General features: G+C 52.4%; 1 protein-coding gene across 3 annotated transcripts in view; it reads right to left on the reverse strand.

Moving 5' to 3' along the window:
* LINGO1 (leucine rich repeat and Ig domain containing 1) overlaps positions 1 to 21,521 on the reverse strand; it is a 196,716-nt gene that overhangs the window by 64,531 nt on the left and 110,664 nt on the right. For 2 of the 3 annotated variants that reach the window (XM_045059005.1, XM_045059004.1), the window contains one exon: positions 11,580 to 11,754. The gene's annotated coding sequence lies outside the window, so the exon portion shown is untranslated. Of the gene's footprint in view, positions 1 to 11,579; positions 11,755 to 19,408; positions 19,577 to 21,521 lie in introns of those variants that run through there. The other variant, XM_019832024.3, reaches the window with a different exon arrangement.

Consider the following 21,521-nt stretch of genomic DNA (forward strand, 5'->3'; position numbering starts at 1 on the left):
AGCCTCTCTCTGCCTGGCCCCCACCTCCTTCTGATCCTCGCAGGCCTGGCTCCTTCTCCTCATCCAAGTGTCCAGGTTCAGTTCCAGACACCTCCTCAGAACGCCCTCCCTGACCTCTGTACGAGGCCCTCCTAACCCGAGTCACGCTACTCTGACTGATCTGTCACTCCAGTTTCCCTGTCTCAACAACCTCACAGCGAGCATTTTTTTTCCAGGCAGGTTAATTGAGCTACAATTTACCTGGAGTAAAATCTACACTTTCCAGTGCAGTTCTGTGAGTTCTGACAGCTGCATGCAGCCATGTTACCACTACCACATTCAAGGTCTAGAACAATTCTACCACCCGAAAAGTCTCCACGTGCTGTCCTTTTGTAGCCAACTCCTCCCCAACCCCAGCCCCTAACAACCACTGATCTATTTTCTGTCTCTATAGTTTTGCCTTTTCCAGAATGGCATACAAATGGCTTTATCTGTATGTATCCTTTGGAGCCTGGCTTTATTCATTTAGCAAATAATGCATTGGAGATTTACCTTTGTTGTTTCTCTGTTGTTCCAAATTTCATTCTTTTTTATTGCTGAATAGTATTCAATTGTTTACCCATTCACTAGCTGAAGGACATTTGGGCTGTTTCCAGCTTTTGGTGACTATGAATAAAGCCACTATAAATATTCACATACAGGTTTTTATGTGAACATAAGTTGTTACTTCTCTTGGGTAAATCCCTAGCATTAGGATTGCTGGGTTATATGGTAAACATATTTTTAACTTTATAGGAAACTGCCAAACGGTTTGTCTTCTCTTTTCTTTTTCTTTCTTTCTTTCTTTCTTTTTTTTTTTTTTTCCAAACTGTTTTCTGAAGTGGCTGTGCCCCATACTGCAGTCTCACCAGCAACATATGAGCGTTCTGGTTGCTCAGTATCCCAAAGCTTTTCTCATCAGGCCCTGCCAGACACTCTGGGCTTCCCTGGCCTCGGCCACCCCAAGTGGAAAGAATGAGCCAAAGTCATGGCCTTGGGTCTTCTGAAACCCTTGCTCTTAGTGGTCCCACAATACCCCTTGTACAGAGGATTTTACTGCTCACTAACGTCTGGGTGCGTTTCCTCCATCCCAGCATAGTGTCCCCTACACTTTCTCAGCCCCCCCTTGCAGTGAGTTGAGGCTATATGAGAAGTTTTGGTCGGTGGGCTAGGAACAAAAGTGGTGTGTGTCATTGCTGGGCCAAAGCATTTAAGACTCTACCACTTTCTCTTCTTTGCCACAGTGACTGGAAGAGACCGTGTGTTCCAGGTAGGACAGCTACAAGATGGTGGAGCTTCTATCGGCCCGGGCCCCTGCATGACGTATGGACCAGAGTCTGCCACCCTCCCCACTTCCCACACTGGATGTATAATGGAAACAAAGGATATACTGTAAATAAAGGAAGAAAGAATAAGGGAGGCTTTGTTGCACTAAATCACCAAGAGTTCCTAAAAAACCTGTTGGTTTAGCACAATCTTGTCTTTCCTACCATATCACCCCTGGCCACTTGGGGCACATGACCTGTGTTTGGTTTGAGGAGATGCTTGATGACTTTCTGAGTGAGAGAACTAAGCTCCATTTGGGAGCCCCTAAATAACTAGGATTTCAGTGGGGGGCAGAAATATGTCAACCCCCAGTTTGAAGGGTTCTCTATCCACAAGGAAAAGGGGGAAGTTTCAGGGCCTATAGCAGGATCCACCAGCAGGGCAATTCCCATCTGGAGAAGGGACGTGTGAGCAGAGGCAAGCGGTAGCATCTCCATGACAGTGGGGCCTTGGCTTACATTCAAGGGCTTGAAATGCACTTTAGAACAAAGGCTGGGGCATCCTCAGAGCTCTGCCCCTGACTCAGGTCTAGGATCAGCTCTAGAAAGGCCCTGGGGCCCCCTATGAGTCTGCCCTGGATTGACAACTGGGGGTGGGGGACTCTGACTCGTGGCCCTGGAGCCACGAATGACAGCAAGCTTCAAGCTTAATTATACACTTATATTTTGAACTTATCGGCAGTTTACTTTGGCAATTATCACCTTAAATGTTGTGTGCTTCTGTGGGACCACGCAGGGAATAGGGAGAAGAGACAGTCCCTCAAGATAACAACAGGCTCTGTCAAGCGACCTGAGGGGAAATCCCCTAACGTCCACAAATGCCCCTGTGACTTCCTCAATTTTTCCAAGAAGTAAGATCTGGCTGTAGTAGAATATACTCCCCCCCCACCCCTCCTGAAAAACAAAAAGGGTACAACATGGCTTCCTTGACACCATTAGAAAGACCCTTCTATCGTAAGGGCAAACTTGAGAAGGTTCTTAAGTGTGAGCACCGATGCTGGTGTCAGTGTGTATCCAAAGGCTCATCTGGCTTTGAACTTTGGCCAGGCTAATTGGAAATCACAGCATGGCACAGCACCCTATAGAGGTACTATGGTATGCTGGGGAAGGGGGCTTGGGTTGGAGGTGGGGGAAGGTGTTGAAGAAGCCCTTGGGACAAAGCCAGGTTTGGTGGAACCTGGGGACAGGCTTGGTGGGACCCTGGGGACATGGTGACCAGGCTTCCCCAAAGCAGTCATAAAGAATCTTCTGTCAGGGCCTTGGGGTGGGGGGTGGGGGCGGGTCTGTAGTCAGGTGTAACAGTCCCCTGGGAAGGACTGGAGTGAGTTCTGCCATCCGTTGGGTCAAAAATAAACAGATGTGACTGATACCATGCAAACGAAAACAAAATCCTACAAGAAACAGGCAATAACTGCTCCATTCTTTACCACAAGGATTTCTTTACCTGGGAGCTTATTTCAATGATGAGAAATCCTTAACGGTGAGTTTGGTGATTTCAGTGATAAATTTTTAATTGGGTGCAGACCTGAGGTTTTACCCTGGTTTGAACACCTTGCACCCACCCCTCACAGCCACAGGATGTGCTTAGATATGCTCGTGGGAAGAAAATGTGCTCAGAATTTGCTGTGCTCTCTGCTTTTGTTTCCTATGGGCAAGTTTTCTGGCCAACGATTCTGAGAATGACTCATCCTGGGGTCAGGGATCCAGTGATGGCTCATGGCTAGAGTGGAGAGTTGGCTGGCCTGGGGTCAGCTCAGACCCCCCACCTCGAAAGTGCACCTGAGCGTCTATACTCAGGGAGGAAGGAGTTTTAGATCTGGATGTTATGGTCTGGTTCTCAGAGACCGGATAATGTTGGGATGAATGCATGGGCTTGCAGAAAATGCCTGACTAGAACTGCTTGGGGGAGGATTCCCTGAGTGCAGAATGAATCGTTCTCCTCTGAATGGTTTTTGCTGAATGACTGGACTTTAATTCACTGTCTGTGGAGGGCTTGGGGGCTGAAAACAGAGGACAGAGGTTCAAAGGCAAATGTTGAAAGAAGTTCCCACGGGGAAGAGCTGGCATAGGAGAGAGGTGACAGGTGGAGGGAAAATGGAGGAGGAAGAAGATTGAAAAGAGGGACAGATGCAGGTGAGGTGAACACCTTGCTATCATCATCATCGGAGTCACTGTGGAGAGCATCCAATGAGCCCCGAGGGGGCTCAGCACTTCATAGGTGCTAACACATTTAATCTCCACCAACACCCCACAAGGTGAGTACTGTGATCATCTACATTTTCAGAATGGGGAAACCGAGGCACGGAGAGGCAAAGTAACTTGGCTTGTAAGGAATGGGGCTGCATTTCCCACCCATGCAGTCTGGTTCCAGCACTCATCCTAAGAGTCCCGATAAAACTGGGTTGGTCAGGTTAGAAATGAAAGGCTCCTCAATGATGTTGGTGGGTATTCTGTGTGGGTGGTCAGATCTAAGTTGTTGAGAAAAATCCCCTTTCTGTTACTTACTAGCTCTGTGGCTTTGAGCAAGTTACTTAACCTCTCTGGGTCTGGTTCTTCATCTGTAAAATATACTTCATATGGTAGTTCAGATTACAGAGTGCGCGTGTGTGATGCTACCTACAGTACCTGGCAGAGAACAGATAATCCACAGAGTAGAGCCCACACTATACCCCCTCCATGGTGCCACAGTCTAGACACCAATCTCCAGAACTTGAAGCACGTACATGCGTGTGCGTATGTGTATTCATATGTGCCGTGCTCCTGCCAAGGTGAGTACTCGTGTGCACCTGCAGGCATTTCCCTCCCTAATCCTGTCCCCGATTTAGCCATACACCCGGGCATCACCCCAAAGTCCTTTTTCTCTCCCTCTCTCATCCTCGCATCCTATCATCATGGGCAGTCGATCCCGGAATATTTCCCAAACTCACCTTCTTCCCGTTTTCCCCTACCCCCACCCCAGCACAAAGGTCTCAGCTGCTTCCTATCCTCTTGCTGTCCCCCCTCCACCCGTGCTCCTCACAGTGGCAATCCGAGTGACCTTACCCAGTCACCCATCTGACCTCCACTTAAATCCCTTCCAGGAAGGCTGGCCAAGCAGGATGTGAAACTCACAAGCCCTGAGGAGAAGTCTGACAGATTTGACTAAATAAAGATCTAAAGCTTCTATACGGCCAAAGAGACCATAAACAAAGTTAAAAAGACAAACAGCAGACTAGGGAACATATTTTCAACACGCACAACAGACAAGAAGTTTTAAAATTCCTAATAATCTAAAAGCTCCTTTATATCAATAAGAAAAAGGAAAAAGAAAAAAAGAAAGAAAAATGAGCAAAGGATATGAACAGTCAATTCACAGAGGAGGAAACACAAATGGTCCATAACCACATGAAAAGATGCTCAGCCTCGCTGGGGAGAAGGCAAGTGAGTGCTGAAACCACAGCAAGACGATTTCCTGGATTAGCAAAAATTAAAAAGCTTGATAATGTTCAGTGCAGAGGGTGGCATGGGGAAATGGCCACCCACAGATACTGAGAGCGGGAGCATAACCTGGCCTGGCCCTTTGGAAGAGCACTGTGGCACTACCCAGCAAACTTTAATAAACATACCCTTCACCCGGGCAATTCCATGCCTAGAAATCAATCCCACACAAATGCTTACACATGTCAGCAAGACAGATACGCAAGGATGGTCACTGAAGCATTATTTGCAAGAGTGAAAAACTGAAGACAACCTAAAGATCCATCAACCCAGGAACAGTTACATAAATTACACTATGTCCAAACAAGGGAATATTAGGCAACCATTAAAAATACCACACACCCGTATGCTGGGACACTGACAGATGCCCACAACACACTGGGAAGTGAAAAATGGAAGTTATGGAATAATGTGCATAATACTATTCCATTTTTTTAAAAGTAATATACGGAGGCACCTGGCTGGCTCAGTCGGTGGAGTGTGCAACTTTTGATCTTGGGATTGAGTGTGAGCAACACATTGGGTGTCGGGATAACTTAAAAATAAAATCTTTAAAAAAAAAAGTAATATACAATAAATAAATTTGTAAGGCACAGAAAAAGTTCTGGAAGGAGGTACACCAGACCTTGGCAGAATAAGATTTAAGGGCAAAGAGGGAACTTCCATACTTAACAGGACACACTTCTGTACTGTTTCAATGTTTTTGCATGAGCAAATATTAAAAAAGAAAGAAAGGGGAAAAAGTACCCCCTTTCATGGCCCTTCACAGGCAGTAGGACTAAACCCCTCAGTGTGGACCCAGGGTCCCTCAGGACACAGCCTTTGTGTACCACCAGCTGGGATCGCCTCCTGGTCTATTCCGACCTTAAGTCTAGACACAGCCAGATCCCTCGTATGTCCCCCAAACTGCCTCTGGGTCTTCATCTGTGTGGTTCCCTCGTCTGGGTATGTCCTTCACTGCCCCTGAGCCTCATCTTTCAAGTTGGTGCTCATGTGTCACCACCTACTGGAAACTCTCCCTGAATGCTGGGCCCTATGCAGCCTCCAGGCTCCCTCCCATAGTGATGGTGACAGTCAACTGCCAGGAAGCACACGCAGTGTGTCTGTGTTAGGGCTGTGCTATGTGCTTTACACTGTATTGACTCGCTTAATCCTTAGAGCAACCCTAGGTAGGTTTGTCATCACCTCATTTAACAGATGAGGAAACTGAGGCACGGGAAGACGACATGACTTGTTCTAAGTCACACAGCCAGTCATCAGCAGAGCCAGTGAGTAGAGCCAGGCAGAGTGCCCATGCAGCCGTCCACCAGCACTGGACTACCCTGGTACCTGTACCTGGTGGCCCCAAGACTTTCCTGTGAACCCCAAAGGTGGGTTTGCCTTGTTCTTGCCCCCCAGGACTTGGGCACAGAGAGGTCTGCTGGGGCCAGAAGCCTGCCCCCCATCCTCACCAGCCAGGGCTACAGTGAGCATCTGGCAGGCCACGGGGCTGGTCTCCTCAGGGGGCTGGGGCCACTGCTGTGAGAGGCCGTCTGAGCCAGAACTGCTGAGGAAAGGGATGAGTTTGTAGAGGTGCAGCCCCTCCCCAGACAAGGACCCCGCTACCTCCTGTGCAGCTTCTGTGCGCCAGGCTCTGGGGGTAACTGGCCTGGGAAGCCAGGGCCCTGCCTTTCACACAGATGCAAGGTCAGACACAGGAAAGCCAAGAGCCTAAGATGGGGTGGGGGGGGGAGGAAAGAGCTGGAAGATGGTGCTGGGCAGGGGTGGGGGGTGACTTCTGATCGGAGTGAGAGCAGACAGGGTGTCTCCATGAAAGAAGTGGCATCATTTGGGCCCAGCCTAGTAAGACGAAGGGGGCCGGAGCAGATGGAGTTGGGGAGGGGAATTCAGGGGCCTGGAACAGCTTGGACAAGGGCCTGGAGGTGGGAACGTGTGGGGAGCCCTGGGAAAGAGTCCTTGGATCTGGCTGGAGGATGCAGCAAGGAGCGAAGTGGCAGTGGATGCGGAGGGGTTTGGGGGGAGGTTTGGGGAGAGAAAGAGGGAGGGGGAACTGCCCAGAGGCGAGGGGGGGGTAATCTGGAGGGGTGGCTTGGCCTAGGATCTGAGCTTGTCAGGCAAGCTTCACCTTTGCACTTGGTGGTGTGACTGGGGCCTAGTTCCTGACCTTGCCTGGTTCCCTCACCTGTATAAATAACCTCCCAGGCTGTTGAGAGAATTAAATGAGGCAGTGATTTACCGCACCCAGAATCCAGGCAGGAGAGATGAACACGTCTGGGGCAGCATGGTGCCTGGGACAGAGGGGTGGCTTCCTGGGTGCATCTACCTGTGCAGCATGAACTGGTGTCTGCGCATGGCCAGGAGAAGTATGCAAATGCAATCCTTGTGTTTACGTTCATGATAATGTGATTTCAGACTCTACCTTAAAGACCTAAGAGAGGCAGAGCCCCACGGTCTTGAGCAGGTCCCTCCCCCACATGGGAGCAGTGGGCAGCTGGCTGGGTGGTTTCTCTAGGCCTGGTTTTTCAGAAAGGAAAGAAGAAGAAGGGAAATGGGCCGGAAGAGGAATCTAGAGGGAGGGATTAGCAGAGGGGAGGAGTGGGGGGGTGAAGAAAGCAGAAGACCCTCGTTCCTGGGGCTAGTCTCCTACCCAGACAGGACCCTCCTCTCTTCCCTCACTCCCTGCTCCTGCTCCAGCCACAACAGGAAGCCCCACAGGCCAGTCTGACTGGCCCGGGCTCAAGCACCGAACCCCCGGCCCCCACCAGTGCTGGGGCTGTATTCGCCCAGGTGGGAGTGGAGGAGTCAGAAGCTGACTCCTGCCCCCCCAGGGTAAGTTCATTCCCCTGCAGACCACAGAACAGCAGTGTGCAGGCCCGCAGGCGGGCGAGCACTGGGAACCCGCCCCACCCGGCCAGCCGTGTAGCATTAGGCCAGTCCCTGCACACCTCGTTTCCTCCTCATGCAATGGATAAACATGCTTTCCTTGTAAGGTAACGTTATCAGCCCAGTGCCGGGCACCCCATCAACCCTCCCCACACATGAGTCCCTTGGTTCCCCCAGAGCTGAGGATGGCCTGGAGGAGTCACAGCCAGTTCTTACGGGGTGGGGGTGGGTGGGGGGGAGAATCGCTCACCCTAGCACCCCTGCCGCCCCCCACTGGCACCATCCTCTTCACCTCTTGCAGACCAGTGTCAGCCTCCCCACTGGCCCGCCTCCAGCACCTCCCCCTCCCACCTGCCTTCAGAGGAAGCTCTTAGTACAGATCCTGGGCCCTCAGCCCTCTGGGCCTCCCCCACCTCAGCTCTGATCACTCAGTGCCTGTTTGCTTGTCGCCTCCCCCACCGGCCCTGTGGGCAGGGACCATGTCTGACTCATCTTGGCCATTCCAGGGACTAGTGAGGGGCCTGGCACAGGAGTCCTGCCCACAGGCAGGAGAGCTGGCAGTGAGGATGGACAAATAGGGCCCCTCACCCCTCCCACCCCAGCACCTGTTACTCAGCTGGCATATGCGTGACAATGCTGGGCTAAGTGTGGGGCTGGGATCAGGGTTCAGTCTAGGACTGGGATCAAGGTTCAGTCTGCCCGGGATCAAGGTTCAGTGTGGGTGTAGGGTCAAGGCTCAATAAAGGAAGTTCTCTGCCTCTCCACCATGAAGGGCTCAGGACTCCCCCTAGCCTTACCCACTGCTTGAAAACAACATATTCTGCCCCTGGGGAGCTGCAACCTGTCTTCTCAGTCCTCATTATGCCCACCCTCTACCCTGGCGAGGACCGTTCTGTGCTCCATTCCAGACAGCTATGCCGGGATTCTCATATTCCCATTACCCGAGCCACCACCTGACCCCTGCAGAGGCAGCTCAGGGGCCGGTGTGGGGGGAGTACTTCCTTGCATTCCTAACTGGCCCTCAGAAACACAGCAAGGATGGTCAGCCTTCTGGCATCACTGCATTCCCGAGTCAAGGAGAAGTGTTTTGTGGGTTATCTCAGATTTCTCGATTATCCACCCCACTGCCCTCACTCCATTAGCCCTGATAAAGCCAACGGAGGTAAACCCAGGTCTGACAACACGCAGGTGAAGGTGCCCACTGGCCCGTGCATTGAAATGGGATCCCAAAATGCCTCCATCTGTCGCAGTGCCCCAAATCCCTCCTCTGTGCTCTTTGCTTTAAGCCACGCTTGCCGACCCCCCTCTGAAACCTCCATTCCGGGTCCGCTTTCAGCTGCCTGAGTGTGGGGACTGTTGGATCCCTCGGCCCTGGGAGACTCGGGGCCTACCCGGTCCTGGCACTCGTAGAGCTCAGAAATGGGAGCGGGGTCAGAGACGGCCCTGGGTGGACATCAGAGCGAGGCTCACTTGCAGGAGCTATGGTGCCGGGGCAGGGGCCTGCATCCACCCTGCAGCCCCCAGCCACGCAGCCAAGCCCCCCCACCATCCCTGGCTGCTACTCTTCAAGCAGAGGGTCAAGTTGGTTTGCTGGCAAGACACATGGCTCTCATTTTAATTAATTAAAGAAAAATCTAATCACTGCATTAAACTTCTCATTACTCCACTTGAATACCCGTTAAGTAAATTTAATTACCAGAGGATTGGGTTTCCCAGCCTCTTTCATTAGCTTCTGATAAGACGAAAAGGGGGGAGGGAAAAGGGTAGGAAGCAGAACAATGTCATTCCCGACCCACGGAGGGCAGGATGGGTGCTATGCCGGGGCTACCGTGGTCAGGCTTTGGTGTCTCCTTGGGGACAGGCTCAGCCCTAGGCCTGGGGGAGACTCTCCCACCCCAGCTACCCTTAGGAAGGGGAAAGCCTAGTATTTGGCTGAATGTTTTAACCAAGGCCACTCTTGGTTTCTTATACCCCACCACCTTCTAAAAGAGTTTGAGGCTGCCGAGAAAGCACAAGCTGAAAAATAAGAAATCAGAAAAGGGAGAAAATGAGAGAGAAGTCAGAGGGAAGGCGACTGAGCAACTGTATGTATGCCAGCATCCTCAGCACTTCTCAGGAATGGGCCACAAACCAGCTATGAGCTTCCTAGTGGCCAAGGCAAAGAGAGCAACACACTCTGGCACTGCTGTAGGAACCCACAAAGTATTCGTGAGGAAGTACACACTGGGCCTTGGCCTTTCCATCTGTAAAAAGGGTGCAGCTGGAGGAAGGACTAAAGGAGATAAACATTGGCTGGAGCAGTGAGCAGAGAGGGAGGGACCCACACAGGCCTGAAAAAGAGGATGGGGTAGAGAGCAAGGAAGGGCATAGTAGGTGGGGGAACTGCATGACTGACTAAAGTTGAAGGGAGGAAAGAAGAATGATTAGGGAAGAGGCAGGGGGCACAGGGAGGACACGGAGGCCTGGGGTGGAAAAAGATTCTTGAAAGGCGAGTGGAAGGGACTGGCATTGCTGTCTGGGGCCAGAGGAGCAAAAGCCAGAGGAGGCAGCAGAGCAGGGCTCCTCTAGGACTGGCCAGGCCAGGGACACGGATCCTGCCTTCCTGTACTAAGTGGTGCCTTCCCAGAGCCCCTCCTCATCTCACTGCACCCCCTTCTCCAGAGAATTGCCCCCTGCAAATGGGGGTCACCCACAGGCACCGCAGGCATGGCCCACAGTCAGTGACTGATTGATACAGGGGTACAAAAGCCTGGCCACTTTGTCTAGGGGACAATTCTGTGGTGTCAACTCTACACCAGGGCCCCCTGGACCAGCCCAAGGCCACGACCTCACTCATGGGGCTCTCATACCTGCCCCAACTTCTTCTCTTCCTCCCTTTTCCCAAAAGCCCACCCTCAGTGAACCTCATGTTCACAAATCCTTGTCTCAGACTTTGCTTCTAGGGATCCTGACAATACTTCCTATGCAGCTCCTTCCAAGTTTGAAGGAAACAGGATGTTCCAAATTCCCCAGGAGAGAAAGGGAAGGGGCACAGAAAAGGATTTACTGAGCACCTGCTATAGACACCAATGCTTCCCACACATCGTTTCAGGTAGTTCTCATAGCACCCCTGCTAGGTGAGGTTCATCGTCAGATAAGGAAACTGAGGCTCAGAGAGGCATAGGGATCTGCCCAAGGACCCCACAGCATATCTGTATCTATCTGGGACTGACTTGAAGCTGTCCAAGCTGGGGAGACTCCACCGATCGTTTGTTATTTGCCTCCCTCAGTTGGGGGCAACTCCTTCTACCAGCAGGACCCCAAGCTTCCTTTGGGGAAACACCCTGTCCTCATTCCTGGTCACATGGTTGGGAAAGGACAGACCCTGACCCCCAGTCCCTTTAAGTTTCCAAGACCTGTGGACCCAGCTAAAGGGGTCAGGATGATCCAAATCCTGCACTAGGGCCCAAGAGATCAACCCCAGGGCTTTTATTTGTTCTATCAAAAAAGCAGATTTTGTCTCCACCCCTGACCCCAGATTTAAACCTGGAAGCATACTGCCCCAGAAACCGTTGGCAGACATCCTGTGACCATGTCATGTGAAATGCTCATAGAGGTGGAGCCACCACCAAGGAAGAGGGAGCAGAGAAATGCAGACAGAAAACAGGTCCTGGCCACACTGAACCGCTGGATGAAGCCCCATCTACCTCTGGATACTTCAGTTACATGAGCTGATACTTGTATCTTATTGAAATAAGTTTTTTTGCGATGTGCAACCAAAGGGATACGGTGACAGATATGGTGTTCAGAAAGGTCTCCTTCCTATTCCAGAGACCAAGAAGGCTCAGCTAAGTATTCCCAGGAGCCAAGAGAGAGCAGAGTGGGGTCGCCGCCTACCGTGACTGCTACTGTGCCCCACTGAGTCCTGAAGCTTGAGGCGTCCCCGGGCTGGGGTGAGGAGTAGACTCGGAAGCTGGTCCAGGGGCTGGACAGGGACAGAGCCCTGGAGATGCAGGTGGGAGGCTGTGTGGCCTCACAGACTCAAGGCAGCCAGGACATGGCCATGGGATCCCTGGAAAACAGGAGAAACCAGAGTGAGCAGTAGGGTTCATAGGGGGACAGAGGAACATTGGGCACGGGGGCAGGGCAGAAGGCAGCCACGCTTCGGCAAAGGCGAGACCAAAGCCAGCCAAGTTTCTCTCCGCTTACTTCCTCTATTCCCCTGCCCTGGGTACCTCTCCCCCGCCCCCGTGCTACCTCCAGGCTGCAGAAAAGCAACTGCAGAAGAAGGTGGAAGGGGAGAGGAGGGGGCAGGTGTGGCCAGAGCGGGCATGTCAAGTGGTGGTGGGGAGGGAAGCAGCTTCTTCCTGGTGCCGTGGGCTCGCTTCTCACAGCTCCTCTCCCAGCAAGTGCCCAGCACCGGGCTTAGGGCCCCAGGCAGCCAGCGCAGGGCAAGATGAGTGAGGCAGCAATCTCTGCTCTCTAGGCCAGACTTCTAAAAGAATCCAGAGAGGACAGCGCTTAACCCAAGGGAACCAAGGGTGTTCAGGCAGGGACAGAGAGCTGCGGCACCTGTCCTCCAGCTGCCCTCCCGGCTGAGAAATCAGGAGACCACCTACTCTGTCTTCATGCCGGCCTCCCTTGGGCACTGTCCCCTGCTGGGGCCACCTCTCTTGGGCCCATATTCTCGCCCAGCTTCTCTCTTGGAGAAAGACACAGGACACGGATATTTCGGACTCTGGACACTACCAGAGGCCCTGGCCTGTGGAAAGCCACTAAGTCTTGTTAGGTCCTTAATGAGTCCTCTGAGCTAAGGGCTGTTTGCCCTCTTCTTAGTTCCAGAAGAAGGCATGATGACTGGCACAGTCCTGCAGAGCTTTCCGCAACGATGGGCATGTTCTACACCTGTGCTGCCCAATGTGGTAGCCACCGGCAGCCACAACTGGGTTCTGAAACATGCACAGTGTGGCTAACTAAGAAACTGGTTTTTAAAGTTTATTTAATTAATATTTATTTATTTATTTATTTATTTATTTATTTATTTAAAGTTTATTTTTTATTTATTTTGAGAGAGAGAGAGAAAGGGGGAGAGAGCACGAGCACGCGCGAGCCAGGGAGGAACAGAGGGAGAGGGAGAGAGAGAGAATTCCAAGCAGGCTCTGTGCTGACAGCATGGAGCCTGTCGTGGGGCCCGAACTCATGAACTGTGAGATCACGACCTGAGCCAAAATCAAGAGCTGGACGCCTAACTGACTGAGCCACCCAGGTGCCCCTTAATTAATTTATATTTAAATAAAAATAGCCACAGATGGCTAGTGGCTGCCACAGGGGACAGCACGGCTCTGGGCCAAGCCTCTCTCAGTCCCTGGCCACAACACTTGAAGAAAACTGAGGTCCGGGGAAAGGAAGGGATTTGCTCAAGGTCATACAGAGAGAGTGTGTGAGAGAGTGGCAGACAGACAAAGGAAAAACCAGAACCTTGTTCCCCCAGCTCCTAGTCCCACTGCCCGCCCCTCAGTCCTCCCGATAAAGCAGCCTCAATGAATGTCACTGAAGTTGCCTGGGGAAATCATCCATCAGAGGGGAAGTGCTCCAGCCACAGAGATGTTCACGGAAAGGTTATTTATAGCAGCAAGATACTGGAAGCTGCCTAAACATCCCACAATAGAGATGACAGAGTGCGTTGTGACACCTCTGCTCAATGGAATATCACACAGCCATTAAAAATGATAAACACGGAGGCTGGTAGCAACACGGAGCTATAACAATATTGAGCAAGAAAACTGAGAAGACGGATGAAGGTGGGGACTGGGTTGCAGTGCTGTGCAGGGGCCCTGTGCTCACTGAGCCCATGTGCATCCGTTACCCCTCACCCTGTGCAGCAGCATCATGGGGTGCAGATTACATACCCATTTTACAGACGGAGGAGCTGAGTCTTAAAGAAGCCATATGTGCTCCTGGCTACATGGGGGACTAAGGGCAGAGTCAGGGCTTGAGCTCTTGATTTCTGACCCTAAGGACAAACTTCCACAGCTGCCTCTTCGTGCCATGATGGCAGCATTATGAGTGTCCCTTCCTTTCTATTTATTTACTCCTTTTATTTAACAAACACATACTAAGTGCCAGGCACCTTTCTAAGTGCTTTATAAACGTTGACTCATGTAATCTGCATAAGAACTGTAAGAGGGCACAATTATGATGCATTACCTTTTTTTGGATGAGGAAACTAAGGCCTATAGAGAGAGATGAAGTAACTTGTCTAAGGTCAAGAGCCCCTTCTACCCCCCCACCAACACGTTCTGCAAGTTTCCAGTATTGTCTTCACAGGAAAAGGGCAAGGAGGCAGGCAGGGGACAGTTGTTGTCCTGGGTTGGTGAAAATACAGGTGTGTGCGTGGTTTTTTTCCCTTTTAAATTTCATAAAAATTCTTTCTGTGGCAATTGCAAGAAAAAGTTTCAAGAAATAAAATTAATGTATTGAAATATTTTTTAAAACGCAAGCACGCACACAAAAATGAAAACACATCAAGGTCAAGCTACTGGTGCATCCAAGAGACCTCAACTGTGAACGCAATCCACCTTCTAGCAGCAAAGCTCACGTCTTCTGGCCTCTGTGCCCACTTCCTGCCGCCCCCCCCCCCACTCCCTCCTGCCTGGGCGAGATCCTCACCTCAGAGGTCAGCGGGAAGCAGCCCTGTGACAAGCGGACTTATCTAAACACCTCCCAGCCTGCTCAGTACAGCCCGGCAGGCCAGCGGGCACACTGCCCATGGTGTCCCTCCACAGGCAAGGACTGACATCCAGAGGCCATGGCATCCAGGCCTCCACCTCCAGCCCCAGCAGCCCCATTCCACAGGTGGAGCAACTGAGGCCTAAAAGGTGAAAAAACTCACCAGAGATTATGCTGCTACCCAACAGGGAAACACATATGTGTGCACATGCGTGTGTGTGTGTGTGACCAGTGTGCACATGTATGTAGTGCTTCAGGCTCAGGCCCAGCCCTCTCATTAAAAGAGCAGATGATTGGGGCGCCTGGGTGGCGCAGTCGGTTAAGCGTCCGACTTCAGCCAGGTCACGATCTCGCGGTCCGTGAGTTCGAGCCCCACGTCGGGCTCTGGGCTGATGGCTCGGAGCCTGGAGCCTGTTTCCGATTCTGTGTTTCCCTCTCTCTCTGCCCCTCCCCCGTTCATGCTCTGTCTCTCTCTGTCCCAAAAATAAAAAAACGTTGAAAAAAAAATTAAAAAAAAAAAAAGAGCAGATGAGTCCAAGCCACACACACACACACACACACACACACACACACACTCACTCACTCACACACTCACACACACACACATGACATTATTAACTGCTCCTATATCCACAGTTGTGTAATCTATTTCTCCTTGCCATGTTTCTGTTATTTTTCATTTTTTTCTCCAAATACTTACTGAGCATTTACTATATTCTAGGTGTACAATAGGCAGGACAGGAGGGGGGGGGTGGGTGCTGGTCCTGAGGATTGAGTGGGGGTACAAAACAGACAAGTTTGATACTCGCAAGGGGATGGGGGTACAGATGATAAGCAAATAAATGAGCAAGTTCATTGCAAAGAGCAACAAGTCCAAATAAGATCATCAAACCAAGTAGTGCGAGAGAGGTCCTGGGGTGGGACTAGGGGTTACTCCAGCTGGTGGGTCGGGGGAAGGTCTTTGTGCAGACGTCAGACCTGAATTCATATATTCATATCCTACAGGATAAGAAATCCGTCTCTCCTTGGACAGGAGGAGGAAGGGAGCAGAGGTGGGCAGGAGCCCGGTGTTTCTGAGGAGCGGCAGGCAGGCCAGGGGCCTGGCATGAGGTGGGCAGAGTGTGGGCAACTGTGAGGAATGAAGCAGAGGGAGGCTGGGCCCTCGGGACGGAGGTAAGGGCTTTCAGCTTCCCCTCCAGTGTGATGAAAAGGCTGCGACTTTTCCTTCATTGTGAAAAGTTCCCTGGGGCTGCTGAGTGGAGACTGGGTTTAAAGGCGCGGGCAGGAGAGCAAGGACCCAGTGGGCTGGCTGTCACCGCTGCCGGTCACGTGGCGCCTGGGCCAGCTGAGGGCGGACTCAACAGATTCGGAGTGCGTGCTGTAGCAGAGCCCCTCCACAGATGGCTGGATGTGAGGGAGTGGGCAAGGAAAGGAATCAAGGATGACTCCTATCTTCTACCACACACACGTCCTGCTTTTACAACCACCCCCCCAGTAAAACTTAAACCATTAGAAACTGACACAGCAGATGAGCAAGGGCCATGAAAACTGCCCTCCCCCCCGCCCATACTGAGCCTCACATCTTTCTGCATCTTTCTGCCAGAGCCCCTGCTCTGTTCCCTGGTCCTGTGTGTGGTCTGTGGGAGGAGCAGAGATTGGGTCCCACCCCCAGGCTGACAAGACTGTCCAAGAAAGAAGACAGGTTCGGGCAGGACAAGAGAGGCGGGTGGCTGGCCCAGAGCAGACCCTCAGCTGGCTGGGCCTGTGAGCACAGAGGCTGGGGAAAATCAGGCTTTGGAGCCCTAGCTCTGCCTCTTGCTAGCTGCAGGACCCTGAGTAAGTTCTGCCTCTTCCCAAGGCTCAGCTCCCTCCTCTTCCGAGAGGCAACCACAATCCTCCCACACAAGGCTGTGATGAAGAGTCAGTGAAATGATATGTGTCAAGAACTGGCATTTATAAATATTAGCATCCTTCCCCTTTTGTTTTAAAAGGGGGGCTGGGGGCACCTGGGTGGCTCAGTCGGTTAAGCATCCAACTCTTGATCTCGGCTCAGGTCATGATCTCACAGTTTGTGAGTTCGAGCCCCATGTCGGGCTCTGCGCTGACAACACAGAGCCTGTTTCAGATTTTGTCTCTCCCTCTCTCTGCCTCTCTCTCTCTCTCTCTCTCCTCTCTCCCTCTCTCTCAAAATACATAAACTTAAAAAAATTAAAAAAAAGAGGGGGTGGCTAAAAGAGCCAATTTGGGCTCAGACCAGTAGGCTTCACATCCATTCTAATAGAAATTCTAGAAGTGCTACACAGAACACAGGAAAGACAATGGCAAGTTTGACTTCAGTTATCCACAGAATCTCGCGGGATAACTGCATGTCCTCTCTTAGCTGTTTGAAAGGATGAAATGCATTCCAGCCAGCCATGAGCAAGGCCCTCATGACATCCTTGCAGAGGAGGCAGAAAGCCATGGGCTGGGTCACTCAGTGGTTAGCTAAATAACCACATCCAGGAGTGTGGGAAAGTAGGTCACACTGGCTCCTGGGGAGGCTTCTCACTGGCACTAGCAGGGCTGGTCCTTGGCCCTGCCTGGAACAACTTTTCTGGCAGAGACTAGAATGGAGCCTTGAAGGTAGGTCCAGCCTAAGAGGGGTCAATTAGGGAGGCAGGGTCTCTTATTCAAAGCCTTCCATGTGCCCCAGGAATAGACAACAGTATATAAGAGAGAGTTACCAGAACCTGGGGTAAACTCTGTGAGGAGCTCCAAGAACCACTACTATAGAGAGTGGCCAAGGACTCTAGTCGTGGACTCCATGGAGCCTGGTGGCCAGGAGACATAGAGGCTGGGCGAGCCCATTGTTTCAGCTCTGGAGACAGTGCACAGTGCAGTTACTTCCAGAACGCCATGCCCAGGCATCTATGTACCCATATAGAAGGTCTTTGATAATGTGAAATCTGTTCACTGGGGCCTTGACAGGAAGAGGTGGGCCTGGAACCCAGGTTCCCTGGGGAAGCCTCAAGGGCCTGGTCAGGACTCTAAGTCTCTGACAAAGACACTTAGCATTTATGTGCCCAGAGAGCAGAACTGAGCCCAGTGAAAAAAAGATTCTAGGGAGACGGTCTTTTGCCCATCATGAGGAGCAGTGAGCTCCCTGTCCCTGGGGGCATGCAAGTGGAGGTCTGGGGACCATGTATGTTGGGTGGAGATTTCGCACTAAATGGAGAGGTTGCTTTCAGCCATGTTTAATTCTATCAGCATATGAATCGGGGCTAGATTGTGTGGATCAAAGTGGGTGTCACACAGAGTGGAAAGAAAGCAAGGTAATGACCAGAATGATAGTTATCATTAGTACTACATTATAGATCACTGAACATGCCCATATATTCTCTAACTGGATCTTCTGCCCATCCCATGAGGCACACAGGACAGGATGATCAACCTCATTTATAGGAGGAGGAAACTGAGGCCCAGAGAAGAAACGGGACCAGCCCAAGTTCCCATAGCACATCAGCCCCAGATTCCCTCTGTGGTCAAACACCTAAGAGGGACTTCCCCTCCTTCACCCCCAGTGGTCATCCCACCGCCCCTGCTCCAGAAAGTGCAGAAATTTCTCCTCCACCTGGGGTTTCATCCAGCTGCCAACACTCCTCATCCCTGATGGCTACAGGTTCTTTCTGCCCATCCCTGGGCAACCTGGGAGGGGAGTCCCAGCCCAGATGGCTTCTCCTCCCAGGCTACACAGGCCCCTGCTCCTACATCCTCCCCTGTCTTCCCCTGGCAGTCCAGCCACAGCCCCTTAAGTTGATTCCTTCAAATCAGACCTGTGCCCATACACTAGGCTTTGCCCAGAAAATGAACTCAGGAAAGGTCCCCCTCCAACTCGGCCTCATTCTTCCCTTCATACTTACACAGGCAGCTTGTGAGTGGGAGAACCAGAGCCCGCCTTGCCAGACACCCCTCCTGACCACCTTCCCTTTTTCTAGCCGAGAGGGACAGAGAGAGGGACAGAGGGCATCTGGGTAGGAGAGGCCGCAGCATCTGGGGGAGGGGCCCGGGAGGGCTGCCAGACCTAGTGCCACTCCTCGCCACATCACGCCCTGAGCCCTCAGGATGCTCCTACTTTACAGGTGAGAGAATGAAGCTTCAGAGAGATTAAGGAACTTGTCCAAATTCAAAATATTAAATAGAACAGAAACAGCTCGTAAGTCCTGGAGTCCGGGTTTGAACCCGGGACCAGCTTGAATCCAGATACCTGGTGCTTTCACATGCCCCCTGCTGCCTGTACAGAAGCACAAGGCAGCTCAAAAAGGCAGCCTGGTGAGCAGATGACAGGGGGGCAGGGGCAGCAGAGAGAGGGGTGAGAAGGTAAGACAAAGGAAAGACAGAGGGCAGCCTGGATGGATGAATTGACAAGTGGATCCTGCGGGGGCCAGAACGAGACAGCTCCGGAAGCCACCCTCTTGATCAATGAACGGCTGTCAGGCGCCACTTCTGCTGCCATCTGCCCCTCAAATCCAGCCACTAGTGTTCCCTAGATCCTTCCCCGGATGTCCAGGCCCGAGGATCAGATGAAACCTCCTGCCCTAGGAGTCTCCCATTCACTGAGGGTACTGGGCCAGGCCCCTGGGAGCCAGCCCCGGGACAAGGGCAGGGGGTGGGCAGAGGGGGAAGGGGAGAAGTCGTAGCCGGGGGAAGACCATCTGCCCGGCTTCCATGGGCCCACGCCCAGCCACAGGGTCCGGCATCCAGACTGCCCACCAGGCTCAGCACACCCGCTGGCCCCATGTGGCTGAGCGAGTGTTCTGGGCCAGCCAGGTGTTCCCGTGCCCCGCTGGCAGTCAAGCACAATCTGCCTGTCCCCAGAGCATGCAGGGTTTAAGCAACAGCCTCTCGACTGAATATTTAAGAAGGAAAATACCTTTTTTTTTCCCCAAGAAAGAGAGAGAGAGGGAGGGAGGAGGAAGCCAGCAAAGAAGGAGGAGGGAAAGAGGGAGGGAGAAACCTACCCCATCACTGCAGTCAAGGTCACAGGCATCGTTGTGGGGCGGGCACGAGCAAGGAGCCTTTAATCTGAGAGTTCAGGCCGAGGAAACTAAACGCTTGAAGCCGGAGTACATTACTGCCCTGAATGATCTGTCGGCTTCTATTAGGCTAAATATCTCTGTATAATGGGGAATTATCCTCTGAAAAGGCAAACTGCCGGCCTCTCCAGGGAGGGGGCGCGGCGGGAACCTCTCTCATCGTGAGGGTTCTCCCACGGGAGGGGGAGGGAGGGAGGAATAGGACCAACTCAGAAAGCCACCCCCCATCCACACCCCCTCCCCGGAAAGTCACAGTCAGCAGCTGTTTGACGCTTCTGGCGGGCGCCAGCCTCCCTCCCCCTCTTCCTCAGACTCTCCCTCACTCCCTCCACTTAGGAGCCTGAAAAGATGCCAGACCTGGGGTAGAGGCCTGACAATGCCTTGGTGACAGCAGGTCACCCTGGGGGAGTCCCTGAGCCTCTTTGAACTTCTATTTCCCCATCTTGTAGATGGAGCTAATAATAGCCACCCGAAGGCTGTACAGGGCAGGGTACAAAGCTGGCACAGAGCCCAGCAGAGTAGGCACCCAGGACAATTTCACTCACGCTGTTCTACCCACTGGTGAGGACCTCCCCCTCCAAGTCACCTCCTCCACATCCTCACTGGCCCCCACTGGGCACCAGCACCTCCTCCAGGAAACACTCCCTCCAGGAACCCCACTCACGAGTATCTCCTAGAGCCAGAAACCCACCTTCTGGGCCCTCCCAGTTTCTGGTGGTTGCATTCACATGCACACAGCAGTCTTAGAGGTTCCCTCCAAACAGGACAACATTTCCTCCTTCCCATCTTCCCCAAGTCCCCTTCTAGGACAGGGCACCTAGAACTCTGGCTCAATTTGCAGTCTGGGCAGCCAGGGCTGGATCCATAGCAAGGTGACACTCATGGGAAGGCAGTCAGCACCAGGGAAGCCAAGCCAGCAAACCAGAAATCCCAGGACATGAGTCTGTGAGAGCAAAGTGGTGGCCAGACCATCTGCGGGACTGTCAGGGCTGGGACCAGCTCAGAGCAGCACAGAAGTAGGATTCAGTGCTGGGTTCCCCGTACAGTGCTCACGTGCTGGAGGCTCAGGCCAGGAAGAGTCTTCGGGGTCAAGAGGGGCAGGGCTGACGGGGGAGGGGCAGGGAGGGGAGACAAGGGTCAAACTGCTCTAGCTGGGTGGGGACCAGGGAATAGGGCTGAGAGCCAGGTGGGGAGATCTTGCAGACCCTAGCTCCTCAGGATCCCAATGCCAATCAGTCTATAGTAAACTCCTGGGACAGTTAAAGACCCCCCCCCCCCACCACTGCAGATATAGCTACTGCTGTTGCGAGGCACATGGCTGGGCCAGGAAGGCCATCCTGAGGACGATTCCAGGACAAGAGACTACAGCCCAGTGAGACGTCAGAAAGGAAGGCCACCCTTAGGGCAGGTAGAGGCTGCTGTACTGCCCACTTCCCACCGCAGACGCAAAGGTCCAGCCGAGAGTCTCCACAGCAAGGGGGGGAGCAACTTATTCATTGACTGATTGATTCACTGATTGATTCATTGATTCATTCATTCAGCAAATGCTAATACTTTCTGTGAACTCAAGTACAAAAATTCTCAACATCCTGTATCAGGGAGCTCACAGTCTAATGGGACAAGTGGGTAGAGGGAGCCCACAGGGAGATAAGAGACAGTGACTCAGGGACTGTGTGAGACTAAGAGCCCGAGTTGCTGGGGGAACAGGCTAGGGGAGCCTCCAATCCAGAGCTGGGGTTCAAGGAAGGAAGGCTTCCAGGGGAAGGGTCTTTGAGAAGGGCCTTGAGGGAAAAGGAACTGGGTTTGGAAGCAGTGGGGAAGGGTCTTGCAGGCAGAGGAGCAGCCTGTGCCAATGGCCAGGGGCATGAATGATGAGTGGAGAGGGAGACAGCTCCTCTCCCCCGGGGAGGGTTTTGTATGCACGACACAGGGGTTTAGCTCTTATCCCAAGAGTCGTGGGCAGCTTGAAGGGTCTTACATGGGGAGTGACAGGGCCCAATTTGTGCTTCAGAAACATCACTCCAGCTTCCACCTGGGT

Source organism: Felis catus, chromosome B3 (assembly GCF_018350175.1).
Source record: "Felis catus isolate Fca126 chromosome B3, F.catus_Fca126_mat1.0, whole genome shotgun sequence".
In the NCBI taxonomy this organism is placed as follows: Eukaryota; Metazoa; Chordata; class Mammalia; order Carnivora; family Felidae; genus Felis; species Felis catus.